General features: G+C 36.0%; 1 protein-coding gene across 1 annotated transcript in view; it reads left to right on the forward strand.

Moving 5' to 3' along the window:
• The window catches only part of LOC306769438 (disks large homolog 4-like), a gene marked incomplete at both ends in the record, with an annotated part of 206243 nt that overhangs the window by 19940 nt on the left and 168459 nt on the right, over window positions 1-17844 (forward strand). The window lies entirely within an intron of this gene.

Below are 17844 nucleotides of genomic sequence, written 5' to 3' on the forward strand. Positions count from 1 at the left end.
ACATAAACACCAGGATACATAAACACATTGATACATAAACACCTGGATACATAAACACCAGGATACATAAACACCTGGATACATAAACACCTGGATACATAAACACCAGGATACATAAACACCAGGATACATAAACACCTGGATACAGAAACACCAGGATACATAAACACCAGGATACATAAACACCTGGATACATAAACACCTGGATACATAAACACCTGGATACAGAAACACCAGGATACATAAACACCAGGATACATAAACACCAGGATACATAAACACCAGGATACATAAACACATTGATACATAAACACCTGGATACATAAACACCTGGATACATAAACACCAGGACACATAAACACCAGGATACATAAACACCTGGATACATAAACACCAGGATACATAAACACCTGGATACATAAACACCAGGATACATAAACACCTGGATACATAAACACCTGGATACAGAAACACCAGGATACATAAACACCAGGATTCATAAACACCAGGATACATAAACACCAGGATACATAAACACCTGGATACATAAACACCAGGATACATAAACACCAGGATACATAAACACCAGGATACATAAACACCTGGATACATAATCACCAGGATATATAAACACCTGGATACATAAACACCAGGATACATAAACATCTGGATACATAAACACCTGGATACACAAATACCTGGATACATACACACCTGCATACATAAACACCAGGATATATAAACACCTGGATACATAAACACCAGGATACATAAACATCTGGATACATAAACACCTGGATACACAAACACCTGGATACATAAACACATTGATTCATAAACACCAGGATACATAAACACCAGGATACATAAACACCTGGATACATAAACACCAGGATACATAAACACCTGGATACATAAACACATTGATTCATAAACACCAGGATACATAAACACCAGGATACATAAACACCTGGATACATAAACACCTGGATACATAAACACCAGGATACATAAACACCTGGATACATAAACACCTGGATACATAAACACCTGGATACATAAACACCTGGATACAGAAACACCAGGATACAGAAACACCAGGATACATAAACACCTGGATACATAAACACCAGGATACATAAACACATTGATACATAAACACCTGGATACATAAACACCAGGATACATAAACACATTGATACATAAACACCTGGATACATAAACACCAGGATACATAAACACCAGGATACATAAACACCTGGATACAGAAACACCAGGATACATAAACACTTGGATACATAAACACCTGGATACATAAACACCTGGATACAGAAACACCAGGATACATAAACACCTGGATACATAAACACCAGGATACATAAACACATTGATACATAAACACCTGGATACATAAACACCTGGATACAGAAACACCAGGATACATAAACACCTGGATACATAAACACCAGGATACATAAACACATTAATACATAAACACCTGGATACATAAATACCTGGACAAATAAACACCTGGATACATAAACACCTGGATACATAAACACCTAGATACATAAACACCAGGATATATAAACACCTGGATACATAAACACCGGGATACATAAACATCTGGATACATAAACACCAGGATACATAAACACCTGGATACAGAAACACCAGAATACATAAACACCTTGATACATAAACACCTGGATACATAAACACATTGATACATAAACACCTGGATACATAAACACCTGGATACATAAACACCTGGATACATAAACACCTGGATACATAAACACCAGGATACATAAACATCTGGATACATAAACACCTGGATACACAAACACCTGGATACATAAACACCTGGAAACATAAACACCAGGATACATAAACACCAGGATACATAAACACCTGGATACAGAAACACCAGAATACATAAACACCTGGATACATAAACACCTGGATACATAAACACATTGATACATAAACACCTGGATACATAAACACCTGGATACATAAACACCTGGATACATGAACACCTGGATACATAAACACCTGGATACATAAACACCTGGATACATAAACACCTGGAAACATAAACACCAGGATACATAAACACCTAAATACATAAACACCTGGATACATAAACACCTGGATACATAAACACCAGGATACATAAACACCAGGATACATAAACACCAGGATACATAACCACTAGGATACATAAACACCTGGATACATAAACACCTGGATACATAAACACCTGGATACATAAACACATTGATACATAAACACCTGGATACATAAACACCTGGATACATAAACACCTGGACCAATAAACACCAGGATACATAAACACCTGGATACATAAACACCAGGATACATAAACATCTGGATACATTAACACCTGGATACACAAACACCTGGATACATAAACACCTGGAAATATAAACACCAGGATACATAAACACCTGGATACATAAACACCAGGATACATAAACACCAGGATACATAAACACTAGGATACATAAACACCTGGATACATAAACACCTGGATACATAAACACCTGGATACATAAACACATTGATACATAAACACCTGGATACATAAACACCTGGATACATAAACACCTGGACAAATAAACACCTGGATACATAAACACCAGGATACATAAACACCTGGATACAGAAACACCAGGATACATAAACACCTGGATACATAAACACCTGGATACATAAACACATTGATACATAAACACCTGGATACATAAACACCTGGATACATAAACACATTGATACATAAACACCTGGATACATAAACACCTGGATACATAAACACATTGATACATAAACACCTGGATACATGAACACCTGGATACATAAACATCTGGATACATAAACACCTGGATACATAAACATCTGGATACATAAACACATTGATACATAAACACCTGGATACATAAACACCTGGATACATAAACACATTGATACATAAACACCTGGATACATAAACACCTGGACAAATAAAAACCTGGATACATAAACACCTGGATACATAAACACCAGGATACATAAACACCTGGATACATAAACACCTGGATACATAAACACCTGGATACATAAACACATTGAAACATAAACACCAGGATACATAAACATATGAATACATAAACACCTGGATACATAAACACCTGGATACATAAACACCAGGATACATAAACACCTGGATACATAAACACCTAGATACATAAAAACTTGGATACATAAACACCTGGATACATAAACACCTGGATACATAAACACCAGGATACATAAACACCTGGATACATAAACACCTGGATACATAAACACCAGGATACATAAACACCTGGATACATAAACACCAGGATATATAAACACCTGGATACATAAACACCAGGATACATAAACATCTGGATACATAAACACCTGGATACATAAACACCAGGATACATAAACACCTGGATACATAAACACCTGGATACATAAACACCTGGATACATAAACACCTGGATACATAAACACCTAGATACATAAACACTTGGATACATAAATACTAGGATACACAAACACCTGGATACATAAACACCTGGAAACATAAACACCAGGATACATAAACACCTGGTTACATAAACACCTGGATACATAAACACCAGGATACATAAACACCAGGATACATAAACACTAGGATACATAAACACCTGGATACATAAACACCTGGATACATAAACACCTAGATACATAAACACATTGATACATAAACACCTGGATACATAAACACCTGGATACATAAACACCAGGATACATAAACATCTGGATACATAAACATCTGGATACATAAACACCTGGATACATAAACACCTGGATACATAAACACCAGGATACATAAACACCAGGATACATAAACACCTGGATACATAAACACCTAGATACATGAACACCTGGATACATAAACACCTGGATACATAAACACCTGGATACATAAACACCTGGAAACATAAACACCAGGATACATAAACACCTAAATACATAAACACCTGGATACATAAACACCTGTATACATAAACACCAGGATACATAAACACCAGGATACATAAACACCAGGATACATAACCACTAGGATACATAAACACCTGGATACATAAACACCTGGATACATAAACACCTGGATACATAAACACATTGATACATAAACACCTGGATACATAAACACCTGGATACATAAACACCTGGACCAATAAACACCAGGATACATAAACACCTGGATACATAAACACCAGGATACATAAACATCTGGATACATTAACACCTGGATACACAAACACCTGGATACATAAACACCTGGAAATATAAACACCAGGATACATAAACACCTGGTTACATAAACACCTGGATACATAAACACCAGGATACATAAACACCAGGATACATAAACACCAGGATACATAAACACTAGGATACATAAACACCTGGATACATAAACACCTGGATACATAAACACCTGGATACATAAACACATTGATACATAAACACCTGGATACATAAACACCTGGATACATAAACACCTGGACAAATAAACACCTGGATACATAAACACCAGGATACATAAACACCTGGATACAGAAACACCAGGATACATAAACACCTGGATACATAAACACCTGGATACATAAACACATTGATACATAAACACCTGGATACATAAACACCTGGATACATAAACACATTGATACATAAACACCTGGATACATAAACACATTGATACATAAACACCTGGATACATAAACACATTGATACATAAACACCTGGATACATAAACACATTGATACATAAACACCTGGATACATAAACACCTGGATACATAAACACATTGATACATAAACACCTGGATATATAAACACATTGATACATAAACATCTGGATACATTAACACCTGGATACACAAACACCTGGATACATAAACACCTGGAAATATAAACACCAGGATACATAAACACCTGGTTATATAAACACCTGGATACATAAACACCAGGATACATAAACACCAGGATACATAAACACCAGGATACATAAACACTAGGATACATAAACACCTGGATACATAAACACCTGGATACATAAACACCTGGATACATAAACACTTTGATACATAAACACCTGGATACATAAACACCTGGATACATAAACACCTGGACAAATAAACACCTGGATACATAAACACCAGGATACATAAACACCTGGATACAGAAACACCAGGATACATAAACACCTGGATACATAAACACCTGGATACATAAACACATTGATACATAAACACCTGGATACATAAACACCTGGATACATAAACACATTGATACATAAACACCTGGATACATAAACACATTGATACATAAACACCTGGATACATAAACACATTGATACATAAACACCTGGATACATAAACACCTGGATACATAAACACATTGATACATAAACACCTGGATACATAAACACATTGATACATAAACACCTGGATACATAAACACATTGATACATAAACACCTGGATACATAAACACCTGGATACATAAACACATTGATACATAAACACCTGGATACATAAACACATTGATACATAAACACCTGGATACATAAACACATTGATACATAAACACCTGGATACATAAACACATTGATACATAAACACCTGGATACATAAACACATTGATACATAAACACCTGGATACATGAACACCTGGATACATAAACATCTGGATACATAAACACCTGGATACATAAACATCTGGATACATAAACACATTGATACATAAACACCTGGATACATAAACACCTGGATACATAAACACATTGATACATAAACACCTGGATACATAAACACCTGGATACATAAACACCTGGACAAATAAAAACCTGGATACATAAACACCTGGATACATAAACACCAGGATATATAAACACCTGGATACATAAACATATGGATACATAAACACCTGGATACATAAACACCTGGATACATAAACACTTGGATACATAAATACTAGGATACATAAACACCTGGATACATAAACACCTGGATACATAAACACCAGGATACATAAACACCTGGATACATAAACACCTGGATACATAAACACCTGGATACATAAACACCTGGATACATAAACACCTGGATACATAAACACCAGGATACATAAACACCTGGATACATAAACACCAGGATACATAAACATATGGATACATAAACACCTGGATAAACAAACACCTGGATACATAAACACCAGGATACATAAACACCTGGATACATAAACACCAGGATACATAAACACCTGGATACATAAACACCTGGATACATAAACACCTGGATACATAAACACATTGATTCATAAACACCAGGATACATAAACACCAGGATACATAAACATCTGGATACATAAACACCTGGATACATAAACACCAGGATACATAAACACCTGGATACATAAACACCTGGATACATAAACACCTGGATACATAAACACCTGGAAACATAAACACCAGGATACATAAACACCTGGTTACATAAACACCTGGATACATAAACACCAGGATACATAAACACCAGGATACATAAACACTAGGATACATAAACACCTGGATACATAAACACCTGGATACATAAACACCTGGATACATAAACACATTGATACATAAACACCTGGATACATAAACACCAGGATACATAAACACCTGGATACATAAACACCAGGATACATAAACATCTGGATACATAAACATCTGGATACATAAACACCTGGATACATAAACACCTGGATACATAAACACCAGGATACATAAACATATGGATACATAAACACCTGGATAAACAAACACCTGGATACATAAACACCAGGATACATAAACATCTGGATACATAAACATCTGGATACATAAACACCTGGATACATAAACACCTGGATACATAAACACCAGGATACATAAACACCTGGATACATAAACACCTGGATACATAAACACCTGGATACATAAACACCAGGATACATAAACATCTGGATACATAAACATCTGGATACATAAACACCTGGATACATAAACACCTGGATACATAAACACCAGGATAGATAAACACCTGGATACATAAACACCTGGATACATAAACACCAGGATACATAAACATCTGGATACATAAACATCTGGATACATAAACACCTGGATACATAAACACCTGGATACATAAACACCAGGATACATAAACACCTGGATACATAAACACCTGGATACATAAACACCTGGATACATAAACACATTGATACATAAACACCAGGATACATAAACATATGAATACATAAACACCTGGATACATAAACACCTGGATACATAAACACCAGGATACATAAACACCTGGATACATAAACACCTAGATACATAAAAACTTGGATACATAAATACTAGGATACATAAACACCTGGATACATAAACACCAGGATACATAAAGACCTGGATACATAAACACCAGGATACATACACACCTGGATACATAATCACCAGGATATATAAACACCTGGATACATAAACACCAGGATACATAAACATCTGGATACATAAACACCTGGATATATAAACACCAGGATACATAAACACCTGGATACATAAACACCTGGATACATAAACACCTAGATACATAAACACTTGGATACATAAATACTAGGATACATAAACACCTGGATACATAAACACCTGGATACATAAACACCAGGATACATAAACATCTGGATACATAAACACCTGGATACACAAACACCTGGATACATAAACACCTGGATACATAAACACCTGGATACATAAACACCAGGATACATAAACATCTGGATACATAAACATCTGGATACATAAACACCTGGATACATAAACACCTGGATACATAAACATATGGATACATAAACACCTGGATAAACAAACACCTGGATACATAAACACCAGGATACATAAACATCTGGATACATAAACATCTGGATACATAAACACCTGGATACATAAACACCTGGATACATAAACACCAGGATACATAAACATCTGGATACATAAACATCTGGATACATAAACACCTGAATACATAAACACCTGGATACATAAACACCAGGATACATAAACACCTGGATACATAAACACCTGGATACATAAACACCTGGATACATAAACACATTGATACATAAACACCAGGATACATAAACATATGAATACATAAACACCTGGATACATAAACACCTGGATACATAAACACCTGGATACATAAACACCTAGATACATAAAAACTTGGATACATAAATACTAGGATACATAAACACCTGGATACATAAACACCAGGATACATAAAGACCTGGATACATAAACACCAGGATACATACACACCTGGATACATAATCACCAGGATATATAAACACCTGGATACATAAACACCAGGATACATAAACATCTGGATACATAAACACCTGGATATATAAACACCAGGATACATGAACACCTGGATACATAAACACCTGGATACATAAACACCTAGATACATAAACACTTGGATACATAAATACTAGGATACATAAACACCTGGTTACATAAACACCTGGATACATAAACACCAGGATACATAAACATCTGGATACATAAACACCTGGATACACAAACACCTGGATACATAAACACCTGGATACATAAACACTTGGATACATAAATACTAGGATACATAAACACCTGGATACATAAACACCAGGATACATAAACACCTGGATACATAAACATCTGGATACATAAACACCTGGATACATAAACACCTGGATACATAAACACCACGATACATAAACACCTGGATACATAAACACCAGGATACATAAACACCTGGATACATAAACACCAGGATACATAAACACCAAGATACATGCACACCTGGATACATAAACACCAGGATATATAAACATCTGGATACATAAACACCTGGATACACAAACACCTGGATACATAAACACATTGATTCATAAACACCAGGATACATAAACACCTGGATACATAAACACCTGGATACATAAACACCTGGATACATAAACACCAGGATACATACACACCTGGATTCATAAATACCTGGATACATAAACACTTGGATACATAAATACTAGGATACATAAACACCTGGATACATAAACACCTGAATACATAAACACCTGCACACAGAACACCTGGATACATAAACACCTGGATACATAAACACCAGGACACATAAACACCTGAATACATAAACACCTGGATACATAAACACCTGGATACATAAACACCAGGATACATAAACACCTGGATACACAAACACCTGGATACATAAACACCTGGATACATAAACACCAGGACACATAAACACCTGGATACATAAACACCTGGATACATAAACACCTGGATACATAAACACCTGGATACATAAACACCTGGATACATAAACACCTGGATACATAAACACCTGGATACATAAACACCTGGATACATAAACACTTGGATACATAAACACCTGGATACATAAACACCAGGATACATAAACACCTGGATACATAAACACCTGGATACATAAACACCTGGATACATAAACACCTGGATACATAAACACCAGGAAACATAAACACCTGGATACATAAACACCTGGATACATAAACACCAGGATACATAAACACCTGGATACATAAACACCAGGATACATAAACACCAGGCTACATAAACACCAGGATACAAAAACACCAGGATACATAAACACCAGGATACATAAACACCTGGATACATAAACACCAGGATACATAAACACCTGGATACATAAACACCTGGATACATAAACACCTGGATACATAAACACCAGGATACATACACACCTGGATTCATAAATACCTGGATACATAAACACTTGGATACATAAATACTAGGATACATAAACACCTGGATACATAAACACCTGAATACATAAACACCTGCACACAGAACACCTGGATACATAAACACCTGGATACATAAACACCAGGACACATAAACACCTGAATACATAAACACCTGGATACATAAACACCTGGATACATAAACACCAGGATACATAAACACCTGGATACACAAACACCTGGATACATAAACACCTGGATACATAAACACCAGGATACATAAACACCTGAATACATAAACACCTGGATACATAAACACCTGGATACATAAACACCAGGATACATAAACACCTGGATACACAAACACCTGGATACATAAACACCTGGATACATAAACACCTGGATACATAAACACCTGGATACATAAACACTTGGATACATAAACACCTGGATACATAAACACCTGGATACATAAACACCTGGATACATAAACACCTGGATACATAAACACTTGGATACATAAACACCTGGATACATAAACACTTGGATACATAAACACCTGGATACATAAACACCAGGATACATAAACACCTGGATACATAAACACCTGGATACATAAACACCTGGATACATAAACACCTGGATACATAAACACCAGGAAACATAAACACCTGGATACATAAACACCTGGATACATAAACACCTGGATACATAAACACCTGGATACATAAACACCAGGATACATAAACACCAGGCTACATAAACACCAGGATACATAAACACCAGGATACATAAACACCAGGATACATAAACACCTGGATATATAAACACCAGGATACATAAACACCTGGACACATAAACACCAGGATACATAAACACCTGGATACATAAACACCAGGATACATAAACACCAGGATACATAAACACCTGAATACATAAACACCTGGATACATAAACACCAGGATACATAAACACCTGGATACACAAACACCTGGATACATAAACACCTGGATACATAAACACCAGGACACATAAACACCAGGATACATAAACACCTGGACACATAAACACCTGGATACATAACCACCTGGACACATAAACACCAGGATACATAAACACCAGGATACATAAACACCTGGATACATAAACACCAGGATACATAAACACCTGGATACATAAACACCTGGATACATAAACACCTGGACACATAAACACCAGGATACATAAACACCTGGATACATAAACACCTGGATACATAAACACCAGGATACATAAACACCTGAATACATAAACACCTGGATACATAAACACCTGGATACATAAACACCAGGATACATAAACACCTGGATACACAAACACCTGGATACATAAACACCTGGATACATAAACACCTGGATACATAAACACCTGGATACATAAACACCTGGATACATAAACACCTGGATACATAAACACCTGGATACATAAACACTTGGATACATAAACACCTGGATACATAAACACTTGGATACATAAACACCTGGATACATAAACACCAGGATACATAAACACCTGGATACATAAACACCTGGATACATAAACACCTGGATACATAAACACCTGGATACATAAACACCAGGAAACATAAACACCTGGATACATAAACACCTGGATACATAAACACCTGGATACATAAACACCTGGATACATAAACACCAGGATACATAAACACCAGGCTACATAAACACCAGGATACATAAACACCAGGATACATAAACACCAGGATACATAAACACCTGGATATATAAACACCAGGATACATAAACACCTGGACACATAAACACCAGGATACATAAACACCTGGATACATAAACACCAGGATACATAAACACCAGGATACATAAACACCTGAATACATAAACACCTGGATACATAAACACCAGGATACATAAACACCTGGATACACAAACACCTGGATACATAAACACCTGGATACATAAACACCAGGACACATAAACACCTGAATACATAAACACCTGGATACATAAACACCTGGATACATAAACACCTGGATACATAAACACCTGGATACATAAACACCTGGATACATAAACACCAGGATACATAAACATCTGGATACATAAACACCAGGATACATAAACACCTGGATACATAAACACCTGGATACATAAACACCAGGATACATAAACACCTGGATACATAAACACCTGGATACATAAACACCAGGATACATAAACACCTGGATACATAAACACCAGGATACATAAACACCAGGCTACATAAACACCAGGATACATAAACACCAGGATACATAAACACCAGGATACATAAACACCTGGATACATAAACACCAGGATACATAAACACCTGGACACATAAACACCTGGATACATAAACACCTGGACACATAAACACCAGGATACATAAACACCAGGATACATAAACACCTGGATACATAAACACCAGGATACATAAACACCTGGATACATAAACACCTGGATACATAAACACCTGGACACATAAACACCAGGATACATAAACACCTGGATACATAAACACCTGGATACATAAACACCTGGATACATAAACACCAAGATACATAAACACCTGGATACATAAACACCTGGATACATAAACACCTGGATACATAAACACCTGGATACATAAATACCAGGATACATAAACATCTGGACACATAAACACCTGGACACATAAACACCTGGATACATAAACACCTGGATACATAAACACCAGGACACATAAACACCTGGATACATAAACACCTGGATACATAAACACCAGGACACATAAACACCTGGATACATAAACACCTGGATACATAAATACCAGGATACATAAACATCTGGACACATAAACACCTGGACACATAAACACCTGGATACATAAACACCAGGATGCATAAACACCTGGATACATAAACACCGGGATACATAAACACCTGGATACATAAACACCAGGATACATAAACACCTGGATACATAAACACCTGGATACATAAACACCTGGATACATAAACACCAGGATACATAAACACCTGGATACATAAACACCTGGATACATAAACACCTGGATACATAAACACCAGGATACATAAACACCTGGATACATAAACACCTGGATACATAAACACCTGGATACATAAACACCTGGATACATCAACACCTGGATACATAAACACCAGGATACATGAACACCTGGATACATAAACACCTGGATACATAAACACCAGGATACATAAACATCTGGACACATAAACACCTGGACACATAAACACCTGGATACATAAACACCAGGATACATAAACATCTGGACACATAAACACCTGGATACATAAACACCAGGATACATAAACACGTGGATACATAAACACTTGGATACATAAACATCAGGATACATAAACACCTGGATACATAAACATCAGGATACATAAACACCTGGATACATAAACACCTGGATATATAAACACCTGGATACATAAACACCTGGATACATAAACACCAGGATACATAAACACTTGGATACATAAACACCTGGATACATAAACACCTGGATACATAAACACCAGGATACATAAACACTTGGATACATAAACTCCTGGATACATAAACACCTTGATACATAAACATCAGGATACATAAACACCTGGATACATAAACACCAGGATACATAAACACTTGGATACATAAACACCTGGTTACATAAACACCTGGATACATAAACATCAGGATACATAAACACCAGGATACATAAACACCAGGATACATAAACACCAGGATACATAAACACCAGGATACATAAACACCTGGATACATAAACATCAGGATACATAAGCTCCTGGATACATAAACACCAGGATACATAAACACTTGGATACATAAACACCTGGATACATAAACACCAGGATACATAAACATCAGGATACATAAACACCTGGATACATAAACACCAGGATACATAAACACTTGGATACATAAACACCTGGATACATAAACATCAGGATACATAAACTCCTGGATACATAAACACCAGGATACATAAACACTTGGATACATAAACACCAGGCTACATAAACACCTGGATACATAAACATCAGGATACATAAACACCAGGATACATAAACACCTGGATACATAAACATCAGGATACATAAACTCCTGGATACATAAACACCTGGATACATAAACACCAGGATACATAAACACTTGGATACATAAACACCTGGATACATAAACACCTGGATACATAAACATCAGGATACATAAACACCAGGATACATAAACACCTGGATACATAAACATAAGGATACATAAACATCAGGATACATAAACACCTGGATACATAAACATTAGGATACATAAACTCCTGGATACATAAACACCTGGATACATAAACACCTGGATACATAAACACTTGGATACATAAACACCTGGATACATAAACACCTGGATACATAAACATCAGGATACATAAACATCAGGATACATAAACACCTGGATACATAAACACCTGGATACATAAACACTTGGATACATAAACACCTGGATACATAAACACCTGGATACATAAACATCAGGATACATAAACACCTGGATACATAAACACCTGGATACATAAACACCAGGATACATAAACACCTGGATACATAAACACCAGGATACATAAACACCTGGATACATAAACACCTGGATACATAAACACCAGGATACATAAACAGTTGGATACATAAACACCTGGATACATAAACACCTGGATATATAAACACCTGGATACATAAACACCTGGATACATAAACACCTGGATACATAAACACCTGGATAAATAAACAGCTGGATACATAAACACCAGGATACATAAACACCTGGATACATAAACACCTGGATACATAAACACCAGGATACATAAACACCTGGATACATAAACACCAGGATACATAAACACCTGGATACATAAACACCAGGATACATAAACACCTGGATACATAAACACCTGGATACATAAACACCAGGATACATAAACAGTTGGATACATAAACACCTGGATACATAAACACCTTGATATATAAACACCTGGATACATAAACACCTGGATACATAAACACCTGGATAATTAAAAATCCTGGATACATAACCACCAGGATACATAAACAGTTGGATACATAAACACCTGGATACATAAACACCTGGATACATAAACACCAGGATACATAAACACCTGGATACATAAACACCTGGATACATAAACACCAGGATACATAAACACCTGGATACATAAACACCAGGATACATAAACACCAGGATACATAAACACTTGGATACATAAACACCTGGATACATAAACACCTGGATACATAAACACCAGGATACATAAACACCAGGATACATAAACACCAGGATACATAAACACCAGGATACATAAACACCTGGATACATAAACACCAGGATACATAAACACCTGGATACATAAACACCTGGATACATAAACACCTGGATATATAAACACTTGGATACATAAACACCTGGATACATAAACACCTGGATACATAAACATCAGGATACATAAACACTTGGATACATAAACACTTGGATACATAAACACCTGGATACATAAACACCTGGATACATAAACACTTGGATACATAAACACCTGGATACATAAACACCTGGATACAAAAACACCTGGATATATAAACACCTGGATACATAAACACCTGGATACATAAACACTAGGATACATAAACAGTTGGATACATAAACACCTGGATATATAAACACCTGGATACATAAACACCTGGATACATAAACACCAGGATACATAAACATCGGGATACATAAACTCCTGGATACATAAACACCAGGATACATAAACACTTGGATACATAAACACCTGGATACATAAACACCTGGATACATAAACATCAGGATACATAAACACCAGGATACATAAACATAAGGATACATAAACATCAGGATACATAAACACCTGGATACATAAACATTAGGATACATAAACTCCTGGATACATAAACACCTGGATACATAAACACCTGGATACATAAACACTTGGATACATAAACACCTGGATACATAAACACCTGGATACATAAACATCAGGATACATAAACATCAGGATACATAAACACCTGGATACATAAACACCTGGATACATAAACACTTGGATACATAAACACCTGGATACATAAACACCTGGATACATAAACATCAGGATACATAAACACCTGGATACATAAACACCTGGATACATAAACATCAGGATACATAAACACCAGGATACATAAACAGTTGGATACATAAACACCTGGATACATAAACACCTGGATATATAAACACCTGGATACATAAACACCTGGATACATAAACACCAGGATACATAAACAGTTGGATACATAAACACTTGGATACATAAACACCTGGATATATAAACACCTGGATACATAAACACCTGGATACATAAACACCTGGATACATAAACATCAGGATAGATAAACACCTGGATACATAAACACCTGGATACATAAACACCAGGATACATAAACACCTGGATACATAAACACCAGGATACATAAACACCTAGATACATGAACACCTGGATACATAAACACCAGGATACATAAACACCTGGATACATAAACACCAGGATACATAAACACCTGGATACATAAACACCTGGATACATAAACACCAGGATACATAAACAGTTGGATACATAAACACCTGGATACATAAACACCTGGATATATAAACACCTGGATACATAAACACCTGGATACATAAACACCTGGATACATAAACACCTGGATACATAAACACCTGGATACATAAACACCAGGATACATAAACACCTGGATACATAAACACCTGGATACATAAACACCAGGATACATAAACACCTGGATACATAAACACCAGGATACATAAACACCTGGATACATAAACACCAGGATACATAAACACCTGGATACATAAACACCTGGATACATAAACACCAGGATACATAAACAGTTGGATACATAAACACCTGGATACATAAACACCTTGATATATAAACACCTGGATACATAAACACCTGGATACATAAACACCTGGATAATTAAAAATCCTGGATACATAACCACCAGGATACATAAACAGTTGGATACATAAACACCTGGATACATAAACACCAGGATACATAAACACCAGGATACATAAACACCTGGATACATAAACACCAGGATACATAAACACATGGATACATAAACACCAGGATACATAAACACCAGGATACATAAACACTTGGATACATAAACACCTGGATACATAAACACCTGGATATATAAACACCTGGATACATAAACACCTGGATACATAAACACCTGGATAAATAAACACTTGGATACATAAACACCTGGATACATAAACACCTGGATACATAAACATCAGGATACATAAACACTTGGATACATAAACACTTGGATACATAAACACCTGGATACATAAACACCTGGATACATAAACACCTGGATACATAAACACCTGGATACATAAACACCAGGATACATAAACACCTGGATACATAAACACTTGGATACATAAACACCTGGATATATAAACACCTGGATACATAAACACCTGGATACATAAACACCTGGATATATAAACACTTGGATACATAAACACCTGGATACATAAACACCTGGATAAATAAACACTTGGATACATAAACACCTGGATACATAAACACCTGGATACATAAACATCAGGATACATAAACACTTGGATACATAAACACTTGGATACATAAACACCTGGATACATAAACACCTGGATACATAAACACTTGGATACATAAACACCTGGATACATAAACACCTGGATACATAAACACCAGGATACATAAACACCTGGATACAT

The sequence above is a fragment of the Telmatherina bonti genome (assembly GCF_933228915.1).
Source record: "Telmatherina bonti genome assembly, chromosome: 18".
Lineage (NCBI taxonomy): Eukaryota > Metazoa > Chordata > Actinopteri > Atheriniformes > Telmatherinidae > Telmatherina > Telmatherina bonti.